General features: G+C 46.8%; 1 protein-coding gene across 6 annotated transcripts in view; it reads right to left on the bottom strand.

Moving 5' to 3' along the window:
- Positions 1–13,740, bottom strand: part of MAST4 (microtubule associated serine/threonine kinase family member 4) — a 1,958,993-nt gene that overhangs the window by 35,848 nt on the left and 1,909,405 nt on the right. The gene's annotated exons all lie outside the window — the stretch shown is intronic.

Here is a 13,740-nt window from a genome sequence, read left to right as displayed (position 1 = left end):
CACTCACGAGACGTGTGTGCATATCCTAAAAGGTCTACGCCAAATTAAGTGGTTTGTTTGCTTCTTTATTTATTTCTAGCATTCAGTTCTAGTTTTATCATTATTGTGACTATACGGTCACTCTGCTGAACTTTGAATATATGCATATTTGGAAATTATGTATCCACTGTAATGGCATATGGGTAGCGGTAGGTATGAGAAAGTGCCAACGTATGCACGCCTGAAACATTTTTAACCAGCACCACAGATAAACAATCTTCTTCGTTTCATTATTAACATTTTGGATTTCACAAAAGTTTTTAACTTGCACTTCTAACAGAATACTGTGCTAGATTTGTCTTCGTATGTGCCAAATTATCAGCAGAGAATAAATTACCTGAATAGTGGACAGAGAATAAGAAAAAGACAAATACGTTTGTGCGGTATAAAGACTGGGTTAAGTTTGTCCAACAGCAAACTATATTCTGTCCTTTCTTCAAGAATATTTTATAGGTTCAGGTATTATTCAACTAGGATACAGTTAACACTTTTAAACCAAACTACCAAGTCATTTATTTTTCTCTCTTGTATTAATCAATCCACCACGTATGCATGTTTCTGTTGTTTAGAACACCTAAACATTATACAACAAGGGACAGACAGAGCTAGAGATTAATTTGTAGAAAGATGGATAGATCAGGTTTAAAAAAATATTTGATGGGAAGTTTGTCATATTAAGTGCTAAATAACACAATGGTTGATTCATTCAATACTTGAATAACAATGTCTGGTAGTTTCAATGAATTATTGACAATATAAACTTTCTCACGCAATCTATATTCAAAGATAAATACATTTTGAAAGAAATTCCTTAAATCAAGGCAGGTGTGACAATCCTAAAATGTAAGAGAATATCAGTGAAAGTGATAACTTATGAGGCTTTGGGGGCACTTACTAAGAATTAGTATTCTGCAAAGTTTCCCATCAGACACGACATATCACGTCGATCGATACGTCATTTTACAATGTATGTTTTAGATTTACTTTGCAACATTATCCTCAATTTATGTGCTATCAACGCAAATTTATCAAAGAGGACACCAAACTACTCCATGCCATCAAATTAGCTCATGACTAAGGAGTAGTAGGAAACATAACCAAATTCCAGTTCATGCTAAAAAATAAAAAAAGCAACACCTGCATAATGTAACTTCACACATTTCTAAGCTAAACTGTAAATGGCTCCTGCTAAGCAAAATGCGTAGTGCGAGCAAGGTGCTAGTCCAATAACATTGTACAACTATTCCCCTGACAAGCCAATGTAAAACAAGTCTATGAGGATAAATAGCATGCGATGTGACTGCACTGCAATCGAAAGTGTAATGGCGCTACTTGCAATTCAAATATCAAACAAGGGCTGGTACTGTCCGCTGCAGGATAGCGTAATATAGTCTACAGTGTGTTGTGTTGGGTGATGCAATTGCTTAGCAGAAATGGGAATTAATCAATAGAAAACATAGCAAATTCTTTGGGTAGAACAAATAATGCATAGTACTTATGCTGGCAATGAATGTAAGTACTAGCGTAAGGCAGCATTTAGGTTTTGAACAGTCTACTTCCATTAGTATCCGTGTAGGTAGCTACTGCGAAACAAACAGGACTTCACTACATCCAAAATACAATATCCCCAGCTGAGTCTTGCTCCAGAGATGTGTACACAGGGCTTTAGGTTGAAAAAATAAATACGAGGCTGACTTTCTTGCCAAATTCTGCCATAAAGAACAGGCACAAAAAAGGAAAGAAAAACAAGCTAAAGGCGAAGATATAATGAAAGGAAAGGCAGTTAAGAGATTTTTGACACCTAACAGCATGTCTGCCTGTGCAATAATTTTATTAGAACTCGCCCCCCTACACCTCCCCAAGAACGGAACTAAGTGGGCCCAGAGATAGATGAGTAGACACACCAGTGTAGTTATAGTTAGGCCAGATTTCCCATAAGAAAGGCATTTCTTGTTTCTTGATTAACATTTGAGCCATTAGACAAATTTGCATCAAATTTCCCTCCCCCCACCCCATCGAAAAAACGTTCATCTACTTTGGTCCCTTCATGGCCTAGAAAAAAAGAAGGGGAGATGAAGATTTAGTACTTTAATTCCCATAAGAAAATTTGCTCTCTAATACAGAAAAAACGGCTGAAGGGAATTTCCTCAAGTTTGTTAGAGAATTACACCTTTACTCAGAAAGAATGCTTTTTTAGTTGGTGTAAATAAGTTCAGTAGTTTGGGAGGAATTCACGTTTAAAGAGATGCTTAGGGTGGATATGAAGTGGTTAAGTGTAATGAAAAGTTAGAGGCATCTGGACTGCTGGGTACCGCAATACTCCAGTGATTCTCAACATAAAAAAAAAAATATTCTGATTTGCTTTGGGAGCTTTCACTCCCATCTGCCATTTCTGGTACTGCGGGTTCCAAGAGTTATCTACAGTACGCAAACAATGTGATTGGTGACCGCAATGTAGAAGAAAAATGTTGCGGCCAGCATTACAGGACTCCGGGGATTCAAAACTCAATTCCTAAAAATAGAGATGAATGGGCCCTTAAGGGAACAGGGGTAAGAACATCCTGACCCTAGGAGGGGTGTCACAAAGGGACGCTCCTGGTGTTAATATCTCATTAAAAAAATCTTTCCACAGACTCAGGCTTTTGCAGTACGACCATTGGGCAAAAAAAAGGCCCGAGTGGTACCACAATATGACTGGAAGTATCACATACATATTAGACTTCTATACCAAGGTGCTGCGTTACTGTGTAAGCTTCATTTTGAGGTACTGGTACTCAGCTATGAATAAAAGTGAAGGAGGATTGGATGGGAATTTGACATCATTGTAGTTAAGCTTGTGAGTTGGTCCCCTGTTGACGGTGCAGGTGGGGGTTGGCTGAAAACATTTGATGCAGGACAAGGCTTCAACTACTAGCTGTGCATGGCAGGCGGTGTGCAATCCACAGGTAAGAGTTAACATCCTCAGTAGTTGGACTCTGTGGTGAATCCCCCGTTGTACGCGGCTGAAGCCCAGGTTTAGTAGCAGGTGCAGTGCGTGGGTGGTTGCCTGCGGATGAATTGGGTGCTACATATTTGTGGGAGGAACTTGTTGCATGGGTAGGTTGTATGTAAGGATAATGAGGTTGAAGTTAGATAGCAATTTTAGTTTTCTTCTCTAAATGTGTAGTAGACCTTTGATAAAGATTATTGTTATAATTATATAGCCTGTACTGCAAGGTAGTGGCGAGGGTATGCAAGCTGTAGTCATAGCCTCTGGTGAACTCAAATCAGCATGTGGCACAGGAGACTGCGAATCAAGGAACGGCAGCTGGTATGGGCCAAAACAGCTCACCACTTGGCATTGTTCTAGTAGAAACCCCTACAGTGTTTAGGTAATAAGGAGCTGTTTTTCCCCATTCTTCACAGCTGTGAGACATCATGAGGAGTATGTTGTATATTAAAGTCAGCAGAAGCCCGATTCACAACCAGCACCAGAGGCAAAAAAAATGCGGACAAAGTTGGGAGCAGGAGGAGGAATCCCTGCACCGTGCACACAGGAGAAAAAACAGGCAGCTGACAATGGTCAAGAACTACAACAACCTTTTGGAAGCAGAACAATGGGATATCCAGGGGAAACCAGAATGTTGAACTAGTACATCAGATTCTCGGGTAGCTGACTTCCAGAGTACACAGTCAAAGTTTTTTTATTTTTTCATTTCAGTGTTCTCCCGGATTAGGTTGAAAATCTCAATACGCCAGTCAAAGTAATCATTCCACCCTCAGATGGTGTCTACTAAGGAGTTGCCCCAGCTCATGTCTTAAAACCAAACGATCATTGTTGGACGTGGCCATTTCTGTAGGGTTATGCCAAGACTTTTTTGGCAGATTTTTTTTGTTGGCCTTAGGACACTGTGCACTTTACCATAGCTAACCAGGGCTAATGTGCTTGTGCTCTCTTCTTAAAAACATGCTAAATTGGCTAATACCCAATGGGCATATGTAATGTACTTTTAAGTCCTTATTAAGGTGGCACTACCTGTGCCCTGCGCCTGTAAATGTAATGCTACTAGTGGGTCTGCAGCACTGATTGTGCTGCTCACTTAAGTAGCACTTTAAACATGTCTCTGGCCTGCCACTGCAGCCTCTGTGTGCATGGGTTTAAACTGCCATTTCGACCTGCAAAGTAAATCTCTTGCCAGGCCTAAACCTTTCATTTTAATGTATAAAACGTATCGCTAGGGGAGGCCCGGACAGCACAGAAAACAGGGTGCAATATACTTAAAATGTAGGCCATGTATGTTTAAGTTTTACATGTCCTGCTAATCAGAAACTCTTAAATTTGTTTTTCACTACTGCATGACCTACCTCTCCCATTGGATTACATTGGAGTTAACTTATTATATTCAATAAGTTTAGGTTCCAAATGGGAACAGGTCACCAGTTCATGTTTGTTGTCTTTGGAATTGTAATGAAAAATCCTAACTTATGGTGAAGACCTAATTTGAATTACAATTTTAAAAATTACACTCTTAGAAAGTTGGTATTTTCTTACCTGCCATTTGGTGCCTGCGGCCTGTCACTGGGGGAGTCACAACTGGGGGTAGTTCATAGGATTTGTGTATTCCTCTAGACAGCCACATACAATGGGGAGCTTAGCTGTGATTGGCTGGGCCATCATTGGCAGGATGTGAGGGAAGAGCTGGGCCCAGCCCCACCTACACTTTAATAGGTTGTGTGCTGTCTCCACACAGAGGACTGCATACCCCCTATAGTTAGTCTGGAACTAGAGCCCGGAAGGCAGGGCATTTGTGCACATCACAGGCATGCCTCTAGAAGTTTCACCCCACTTCAAAGGCATAGCTGGGTATAAATACTGGACCTCAGACACTAACTCTTCAGTACACCTCTGGAGCTGGGGATAATCTGCCAGGGAGAAGGACTGCTGTGCTGCTGAAAGGACTGTCACTCTGCTGGACTGCTGCCTTGCTGTGCTGACCTGATGCCCGCTTGCCTTGGTGAGAAGAACTGGGCATGCAGCTCTTGAACCCAGACTGACTCCAAGGGCTAGTTGGCTTGCCTCCTGATCCAAAGCCTCTGGGACACAACAGGCTTCCAACAACCTTGCAACTGCACCTGGACTCTGTCATCTGTGAGTCTACCCTGCCAACTGGTGCCACCCCAGTCCTTTACCCCTGGAAGTGGGCTTAAGGTGCTCAGCTAGCCTCTGTGTCTAGCAAGACCGGTGCATCTCTACTGCTCCACAGCGCACACCCAAGCAGAACCAAGACATTGTCTCTGATCTGTGGCGGGACCCGTCTCTAAGTCCCGCACCACAGCCCATCGGAACTGCCACTGCACAGCACATCCTTGGTGCAGGCATCGCATCCCTGTTGGACAGCAGCCACAATGATGTACTCCACATCACAGCCCTTCGGATCTGAAGCATCCCCATCAACGGGATCCGCAACGACAATGCAGGCCCTCGTATCGCACCCTCGGTGCATCTTGGAACCCACTCATCGATTCAGCTGGGAGACATATCTTCGACGCGAATCCTTGCAACGCTACGCAAACAAAGAGCTGAGGTACTTTTGTTCAGCAGGCTTAACTGGGTCCATGTAGCTGTGTGGAAAATGACAATGAATATGTACATAAGCGGCGTTCATTTGTGTTCACCCTCGCCACTGTTGAAGGTAAAGCGAAAGTCACGAAACAGTGGCCCCGCCATCTTGTCCCCTTTTAGGCCCCATCACGAACATAGATAGTAGCCATTTTTGTGTCATGACCTCTCTGCCCACTGCCAATAGCCTGCGTCTCTCTCTCTCCCCCCCCACTCCCCAGCCTCGCGAGTATTCCCCCGCGCCCTGACTGCCCCCGGTCTCTCCTGCGCGGGCCATAAACGCACCTCTAAACCCGACCCTGCCTCCGTGCTGAACCCCTGCCCCCTCGCTCTTTCATCCCACCCATAGAACAGACCCTTTCGGTAACCTCTTCCTCCCTGCCCGATTGCCCGGCCTGATCCCAGGCCATCACCTAGCCCAACAGATGCAGTTTATTGCTTCCTACAGTAGGACCTCGCCTCACATCAGAGGAGCGGTGATTAATAAAGGCCTTCACACCCCTAGATCTGACCGACACCCCTGCATTCCTCCCAGGAACACCCTTCCTCTCTTCTGATGACCCCCCCCGGCTACACCTGGCCTCTCGACCCAGTCCCAAGTCATAAAACTAGGTCTCGTGGATGTACCCCCCCCCCCCGGCCCGCACAGCAAAACGTGATCTTATCGCCTGCCCAACCTTAGATCAGACCACCCCCTCCTGCCCTCGTGTCCTGTTGGAATGTCCGGCTGCAGATTACAATCACATGTTACATTTGGGAGGGGAAAACAACATCAGAGCGACCGGTATGGGAATAGGCCTGGAGCTGGGATCCCAAACATGCCCTTTTTGTACTTCAAAGTGTCTTTATTGCAATAAGGAATGTTTGTGCATCGTAAACGTGTGTATAAAAGACAGAGCCGTAGAGAAACTTGTTAGAGCACCTCGAGAAGATACCCTGTTGTCTGATTTGACGTGTTCTGTTCCGTCGGAAATAAACTCCTGTTTCCTGCCTTCCAGTCTCCAGCGCCTGCCTCTTTATTTGGTAATCATGAGATGGGTGAGAAGCGGCTAACGCCGGGCAAATATGGGAAAAGGTGTAATCGCCCTGACCTGCCTGAACCCTTTGATTAACAATTGGCGTCCCAAACGTGGGGCCCATCAGCGACACGTGGATCTAGTGAGAGAGGTCCCAACGACAGAGTGAACGACTACAACGATCGGGAAGAGCTCCTGCCCGATAGACCCTTGTCTGGCAGCCGATCATCCGAACTTCACTGGTTCCGAGCAGACCTCTCTCGAGTGATCTACGGTCCTGACTGGGAACCATCAGGAGTGCCACAGCAATTACGGAGAATAGAGGACGATCGGGCGCTGGAAACGGAAGACGAGAAACTGTCCATGCGGTCCGGGTAAGGTCGTGTAACACGACGAATTGCGAATTGATTGTTTGATTGTCATTGGAAAATACTAGTATTACGCATTTGATTGTTGTGTTCTGAGAGATTCTCTGTCTGCAAACGGGGAAGGATAGGAGTATTCTCCCTTTGCAGATAGTGAAGGGTGGGTAGCGCAGGCTTTTGCCCCCGTTGTAACCCGTCGCGCCTACTTCCCTCTCCATTCGATTGATTGTTACCCATGCATTTATTGTTTTGGAATTGGTTCTCTTTGGATCATTCTCTATTTGCAAACAAGCACGGAGTCGCCATACTCTGTTTAGTCTTTGCAGATAGTGAAGGGTAGGTAACGCAGGCTTTTGCCCCCGTTGTAATCCGTCGTGCCTATTTTTTATCCCCCACTGATTGATTGTTTGATCGGACATTAATCGTTCGGAATTGGTTCTCTGAAAGGATCTTCTCTGCCTACAAACAGGGAGGAACAGGAAGATCTCTCTCTTTGCAGATAGTGAAGGGTAGGTAGCGCAGGCTTTTGCCCCTGTTGTAACCCGTCGCGCCTATTTTTATTCCTCATTTGATTGATTGATTGTTTGTCCGAACACTGATTGTTTGGAATTGGTTCTCTCTTTGGGTATTCCCTATTTGCGAATACTGTAGAATAGAAATATTCGATCTAGTCTCCGCAAAGTAGTGAAGGATAGGTAGTGCAGACTTTTGTCCCCGTTGTAACCCGTCATGCCTACCTTCTCCCCATTATTCAGTAGTTGGTTCAGCCCGGACCATTTATTAGAGGTAGACCATCTGGCTCCACCGGAGGACACCCCTAATAAAAAGGACATATATAAAGAAAAATGCGGATTAGCCGCTGTATCGTGCTAGCAAATTAAAGAACATAAAAATCGTTAGGAAAAGCAAAAGGAATCGAGCAAAATCAGTAGGCCACTGATGAGATCTTTTTTCGACCTCGCTGAAATGGAAACATTAGGAACAACCCCTCAGGAAATATGAAACTAGTGAGAAGAGCCGAACTCGACGCTATGACTGCAAGACAGCTCGGCTCCACCGCCCACCCCGCCCAAATAACGACAAACCCTAGGCAAATATTAGAAATATACAACACTCCAGCAAGGGAACATGTTAAAACGTTTTATTTTACAACTATATATTAAACAACTATTTACATGGCAAACGGCTGCAACACCAAACCCACAATGCAATTCGCCGCCTGCTTGACGCCGTTCCTGTCCCTCCTTGCGAAAAGTAGCAATATTGGGCTACTTTGGGCTACTTTTTAGTAGGTCTTTGGGCGTTAGAAAGTCTACAAAAGCCATCAGCTGGTGAGGTAGCGTCGGTGGCGGCCTGGGGTAGAGGGCCATTGCGCGAACAGCCCAGAGACGACACCACGCGCCGAGGCCTGCCCCCAGGATGTATCAGCGTTCCGCTCGACGAGCCCCGCGGTTGGCTGACCGGGGGACCCGCTCCTGTGGCCGTGGCAAAGAGCGGCTGGCCGCCATCGACCGGAGAAGTCGTGGGGTGAATGGCCCGGCCCGGAATGTACTGGTACTCCCATTCCCTTCTTCTCCCGGCGCCTTGCAGGCCACGGGGGGGGGGTGTCTTGCATATGCCTCCGACACCCCCCCCCTCTTTCATCGCCTGGTCCAGCCATAACGAATGTCAGCGAGATGGCGTGGTGTGCACTGGGAGGGAGAGGCGGCGCAGACGAGCCTCTCCCACCTCCCCAGGTGGAGGCTCCTCAGCTGCACCCCCAACGCTCCACGCACCCGGCAAAGGGTTCGTCCACTCTTGCGGTGCAGCGACGCTCCACTCACCCAGCAGGGGCTCATCCACTGCGGCGGTGCAACAACGCCTCGCCCGGCAGGCTGGAATCCGTCTGCTTTTTCGACCCAGTGACTGCCGGTAGCTGCAGAACTCCTAAAAATGGCGGTCGACTCTGCAGGAATGAGCCTGGCGTGCAAGGATGGCCTGGTCGCTGGCCAGCTAGAAAACGAGTCCCCCGTCCAGAAGCGTTCTCCTCAGCTTTGAAGATTCTACGAGAACTGCAGGGGCCCCAGGCCCCCGATGGGGAACGACTGCCATGATTGCCCGCAGAACGACCAAGACGTAGCCACGAGACGTTGGCGCCCTCATGCTGGCGCCAGCCTCAGTTTTGAATGACCAAAATACTGCAGACTACCGATTTGATCAGTTCCGGTGGAACATCAGTATGACCCGGTAGGAAAGATTGTTGCCCCCTCCCTTTTCTTTGATTGATGGTTCATGTCACCGGTCCCTTCTGTTGCCCCTTAACGAAACTTCTGGACTGCCGAAAGAGGTTCTGGTCCGACCACGAGTTGGTGGAGACATTTTGACTATACTTGGACCCACCTGACCCCACCCAAAATGGCGCCGGTACAAACGAAACCCGCAACTCCCTGTTGTGTTCCGGATGCTCAGATTTTGATATCATGAGATATGTATGCAGTTTTTTTGAAGCACATGCTGGGAGGGGATGAGTATTGATTGAACATTCGGACAATGATTTGATATTAAGTTCTGACGCGTCATTGATTACAGTATTATTGAAAGTTCGAATTTTCAACACTTATGGTACTTGCCCACAATGAATTTTCGATATGATTTTATTGCACTTATCGTACCTTGATGAAATAAAACGACCACCGACTCAGTTACGTTTTCCTCAAATAAATATGCCCTCAGGTACAGTTCCAGTCTGCTCCGTGGCCGGCCCACGTGGTTGTAGGCCTGCATTTGTACGTCAGCATTTTTTAAATAAAAGTTTTGTGAAAAGCAAATATAGTCGGAGCTCTTGGATTGGTAAGTTCGAATACATGACCATTGTTTCCGATATACGTAAAATACAGGCAAAATAAAGCAATTCGATCACTTAAAGGTTAAAAAGCAAAGTACCCAGAAATATTGCAAATATGAATGGTCCAAGTTCGTTGCGTGTGTTGTGTTTTTTTATTTTATTTTACTTTTGTGCAACATAAAGCAATCGACAAAGGTCCCGATGTTCTGTTTTTCTTTATATGCCACATATCTCAGGGAAATTGTTTCAGATGCCCATAAGCCAGACCCGGTACCACTGTAGACCACCCCTCCTCCTCGAAGGAAGAACACGAGTTCACCCCCACTTTGCACTGACTGCCCTTTTGTTTCGACCCCCCCCCACACAAGATCCGCACTACCACACGTGGGCGATCTATGCAATATACAGTCCATCAATGATTATGCCTCCCGCACCACCAGTCCCTCTGGGCTTAAAACGCCGAGATGGAAGGGACTGCACCCCGCGGAGATAGGTCGAATACGTGGTAAGTAAAAGCCTCTTGGGTTTATGCGCGCGGATGTGTTTTAAACGCTGCCCCCACCCCTTCTTCTTCCCCTTCTTTCTGCAGGTCGCATCGGAACATCGACTAAAGTGTGGAGAAGACCTAAGCAACGCGAATTTGGGTGATATGAATGCACGCGTGTATGACCGGATGTGTGTAACTCGACTGGATATACGTTGCACGCGTTGACCTGATAAGAGAGATGTTTTTGTACGACTTGAGTGATGATTGAACGGCCGATGGAATGGGGAAAAAGGGGGTCTGAACATAGTACCTATACACGACGAACAAACATAGATATAACACTCCCTTACTTAGAAACGACCATCTCTCTCTCTCTCTGAACCCAGCGACTGGAGGGGTGGCCTGAAACAGAAACTTGGTGGGTTATTGCAGTATGACAAAAATATGACTCCAACCGGCCCCCGAATAATGCAACCAAGAATGACGTGCACCTACGAGTAGATTCTTACGACATGAAACTCGAAGCTGCCCATTGTTCCCCCAACTGACACCCTCCGTTGCCTCAGCCTGGATACCCATTCGCTAAAAACGATTCAAAGATCCCACCGTAAGTACTAGCCCGACCAGGTTAGTTCCCGAACAATTGACGAAAGTGTAAGTATTTGCAACAGAGACCAACAGCAAAAGACAGCCAGGCGAATTAAATAGGAAACTAAGGATGCGCAGCATGCAGGAGGAAATATCTTTGGCCAAGTACCGTTCTATGTTTTGTCTTGAGTTCTGTATGTAATACATGTACCCCCCCGCCTGAATTCATGTGTACGTAGTATATGGATTTACGTTGTCCCTCAGTCTGTGTTTCTATATAACATGACCCCTACTGTTTTGTGTTGTGTGCGCACTAAAATGGCCTATTATTGTACACGTTTCTCTCTCTCTTTCTTTCTCTCCATGTCGTACGTGTACCGAATAGTTCATTAGAAATGCGGACGACTCTCTCTCCGAGGGTCCCCCTGTTCCCTCTTCCTTTGTGTGGTAACGTTGTGCCCCCGCCGGCACGAGCCTAATTGGTTTTTTGAACACAAAGGTGTTCGACAAATTGCCAGAAACTAAAACAATTGTGATTTGCCATATTACTACCTCTCCTTTCTGTAAAAATGATAGAACTTGAATTGGCTATGAAGGAAAGGACAGGTAAGACGACTGATGTCCCCTAATCTGGCCCTTTTTATAGGAGGATTATACGTCAGTGGTCTTCTGTTCTCAGCTCGTTAGAAACACAATCTCCTATACCCAGATTGCCCCACCCCTCTGCACCCAAGTACGGATGTCCAAAACGTCCCCGTTCCTCCCGCTTGACCCCAGCTCCGTAAACTCGAAGTATAACTGATGACCCTGATTAACTGTTGCTCCCCGAGAAAAGAGTGTTTAGCCTCTACCTCTCTCTCATGATGATAGAAGACTGCCAGGGCTTGGGGTAGAAAAACGAGTCTCTACCGAAGGATTCGATTTCGAGTTTGATGAAGTACACAGTCAATAAGAGTCGGATCTCTCCCTGTACGTCATGAATGAACGCCAAATAGGCTTAGCACATACCCAGTAGACATGCCTGTATACATGCTCCACAGTGATAACTTCTGACCGTGACCGATGAACGAACCCCCAACTACTTAGATTTGGGACGGAATTGAAATGTATAAATATCTTCTCTTGTCAGTTCTCTAAAACCTGTTTTGTACCCATTCAAGGATACACAGTCACCGGAAGAGAGGGGCCGGACGTGACGTACAGCCTGGCCACAGATCATGAGGCACGTGTGACCTCGACCTAAGATGGAGCCGCAGAGCAACGGGACGCGGGACGATGCACCACTCTCAAACGCAGAAAATGAAGGAATGGAGGGCCGCCTTGAAGCCCTCTACTTGTTGACCAACGCGTGCCAGAAGTCCCCGCCCCTTTGAGCCCGATTGATGGACCTGCCTGCGCATCACCCTTTGCTCCCTTGGTTTGTCTCAAAGATCTGGTCCCACTCTGCCCTCTCTTCCCTCGATTATCCTACAAAACCTCCCTCTTTCCCTTTCACGTGGATTTTGACTCAGAGAAAAAGAGCAGCATTTAGGTAGAATAGGGTTTGCCACGGAAGGAGAAAGAAATGCGGGTGCCCAGCATGAGGTGCCCTTAAAAAGATTAGTTAGGAAACAGGACTGTGGTCTAACAGCAGAAGACAGATCGCACCCTGCGACGTGTAAAGAAGGATCCGAGCTGGACCTATAGCTCCACCACCGGTGCTCAACAGCGCCAACGGAAGAAAACGAACTACCAGAGCCTACCAGTGATGGCTCGCTACTAAAAAGACACTGTGGCGAAGACCCCCCCCCCTTTTTCGGAACTTTCTACACCCCTTGACTAATTGCTTGTATTGGACTAAATTCCTCCCTCAACCACTTTTTGCCTGTAAAATGTTTCATCGGTCACTTTTTAAATACGACAAATGTAAATTTATATGTATTCCACCTCGTATGTCGCATCAACTGCACACGGTTATATGCAAGTCCACCAGTATTGACAAACGCTATTTCATTGACAACACATGACTATATGTACACCCCGTCAGTTATGATAAACACAGAAATGACCTAACTTATGTTAAAAAGCAGCGACTGTGGAAAATGACAATGTATATGTACATAAGCGGCGTTCATTTGTGTTCACCCTCGCCACTGTTGAAGGTAAAGCGAAAGTCACGAAACAGTGGCCCCGCCATCTTGTCCCCTTTTAGGCCCCATCACGAACATAGATAGTAGCCATTTTTGTGTCATGACCTCTCTGCCCACTGCCAATAGCCTGCGTGTCTCTCTTTCTCCCCCCACTCCCCAGCCTCGCGAGTATTCCCCCGCGCCCTGACAGCCCCCGGTCTCTCCTGCGCGGGCCATAAACGCACCTCTAAACCCGACCCTTCCTCCGTGCTGAACCCCTGCCTCCTCGCTCTTTCATCCCACCCATAGAACAGACCCTTTCGGTAACCTCTTCCTCCCTGCCCGATTGCCCGGCCTGATCCCAGGCCATCACCTAGCCCAACAGATGCAGTTTATTGCTTCCTACAGTAGGACCTCGCCTCACATCAGAGGAGCGGTGATTAATAAAGGCCTTCACACCCCTAGATCTGACCGACACCCCTGCATTCCTCCAAGGAACACCCTTCCTCTCTTCTGATGACCCCCCCCCGGCTATACCTGGCCTCTCGACCCAGTCCCAAGTCATAAAACTAGGTCTCGTGGATTTACACCCCCCCCCGGCCCCGCACAGCAAAACGTGATCTTATCGCCTGCCCAACCTTAGATCAGACCACCCCCTCCTGCCCTCGTGTCCTGTTGGAATGTCCGGCTGCAGATTGCAATCACATGTTACAT

The sequence above is a fragment of the Lissotriton helveticus genome, chromosome 2_1 (assembly GCF_964261635.1).
Source record: "Lissotriton helveticus chromosome 2_1, aLisHel1.1, whole genome shotgun sequence".
In the NCBI taxonomy this organism is placed as follows: domain Eukaryota; kingdom Metazoa; phylum Chordata; class Amphibia; order Caudata; family Salamandridae; genus Lissotriton; species Lissotriton helveticus.
The sequence above is the reverse complement of the archived record's forward strand: the minus strand, read 5'-3'. Positions and strand labels throughout refer to the sequence as shown.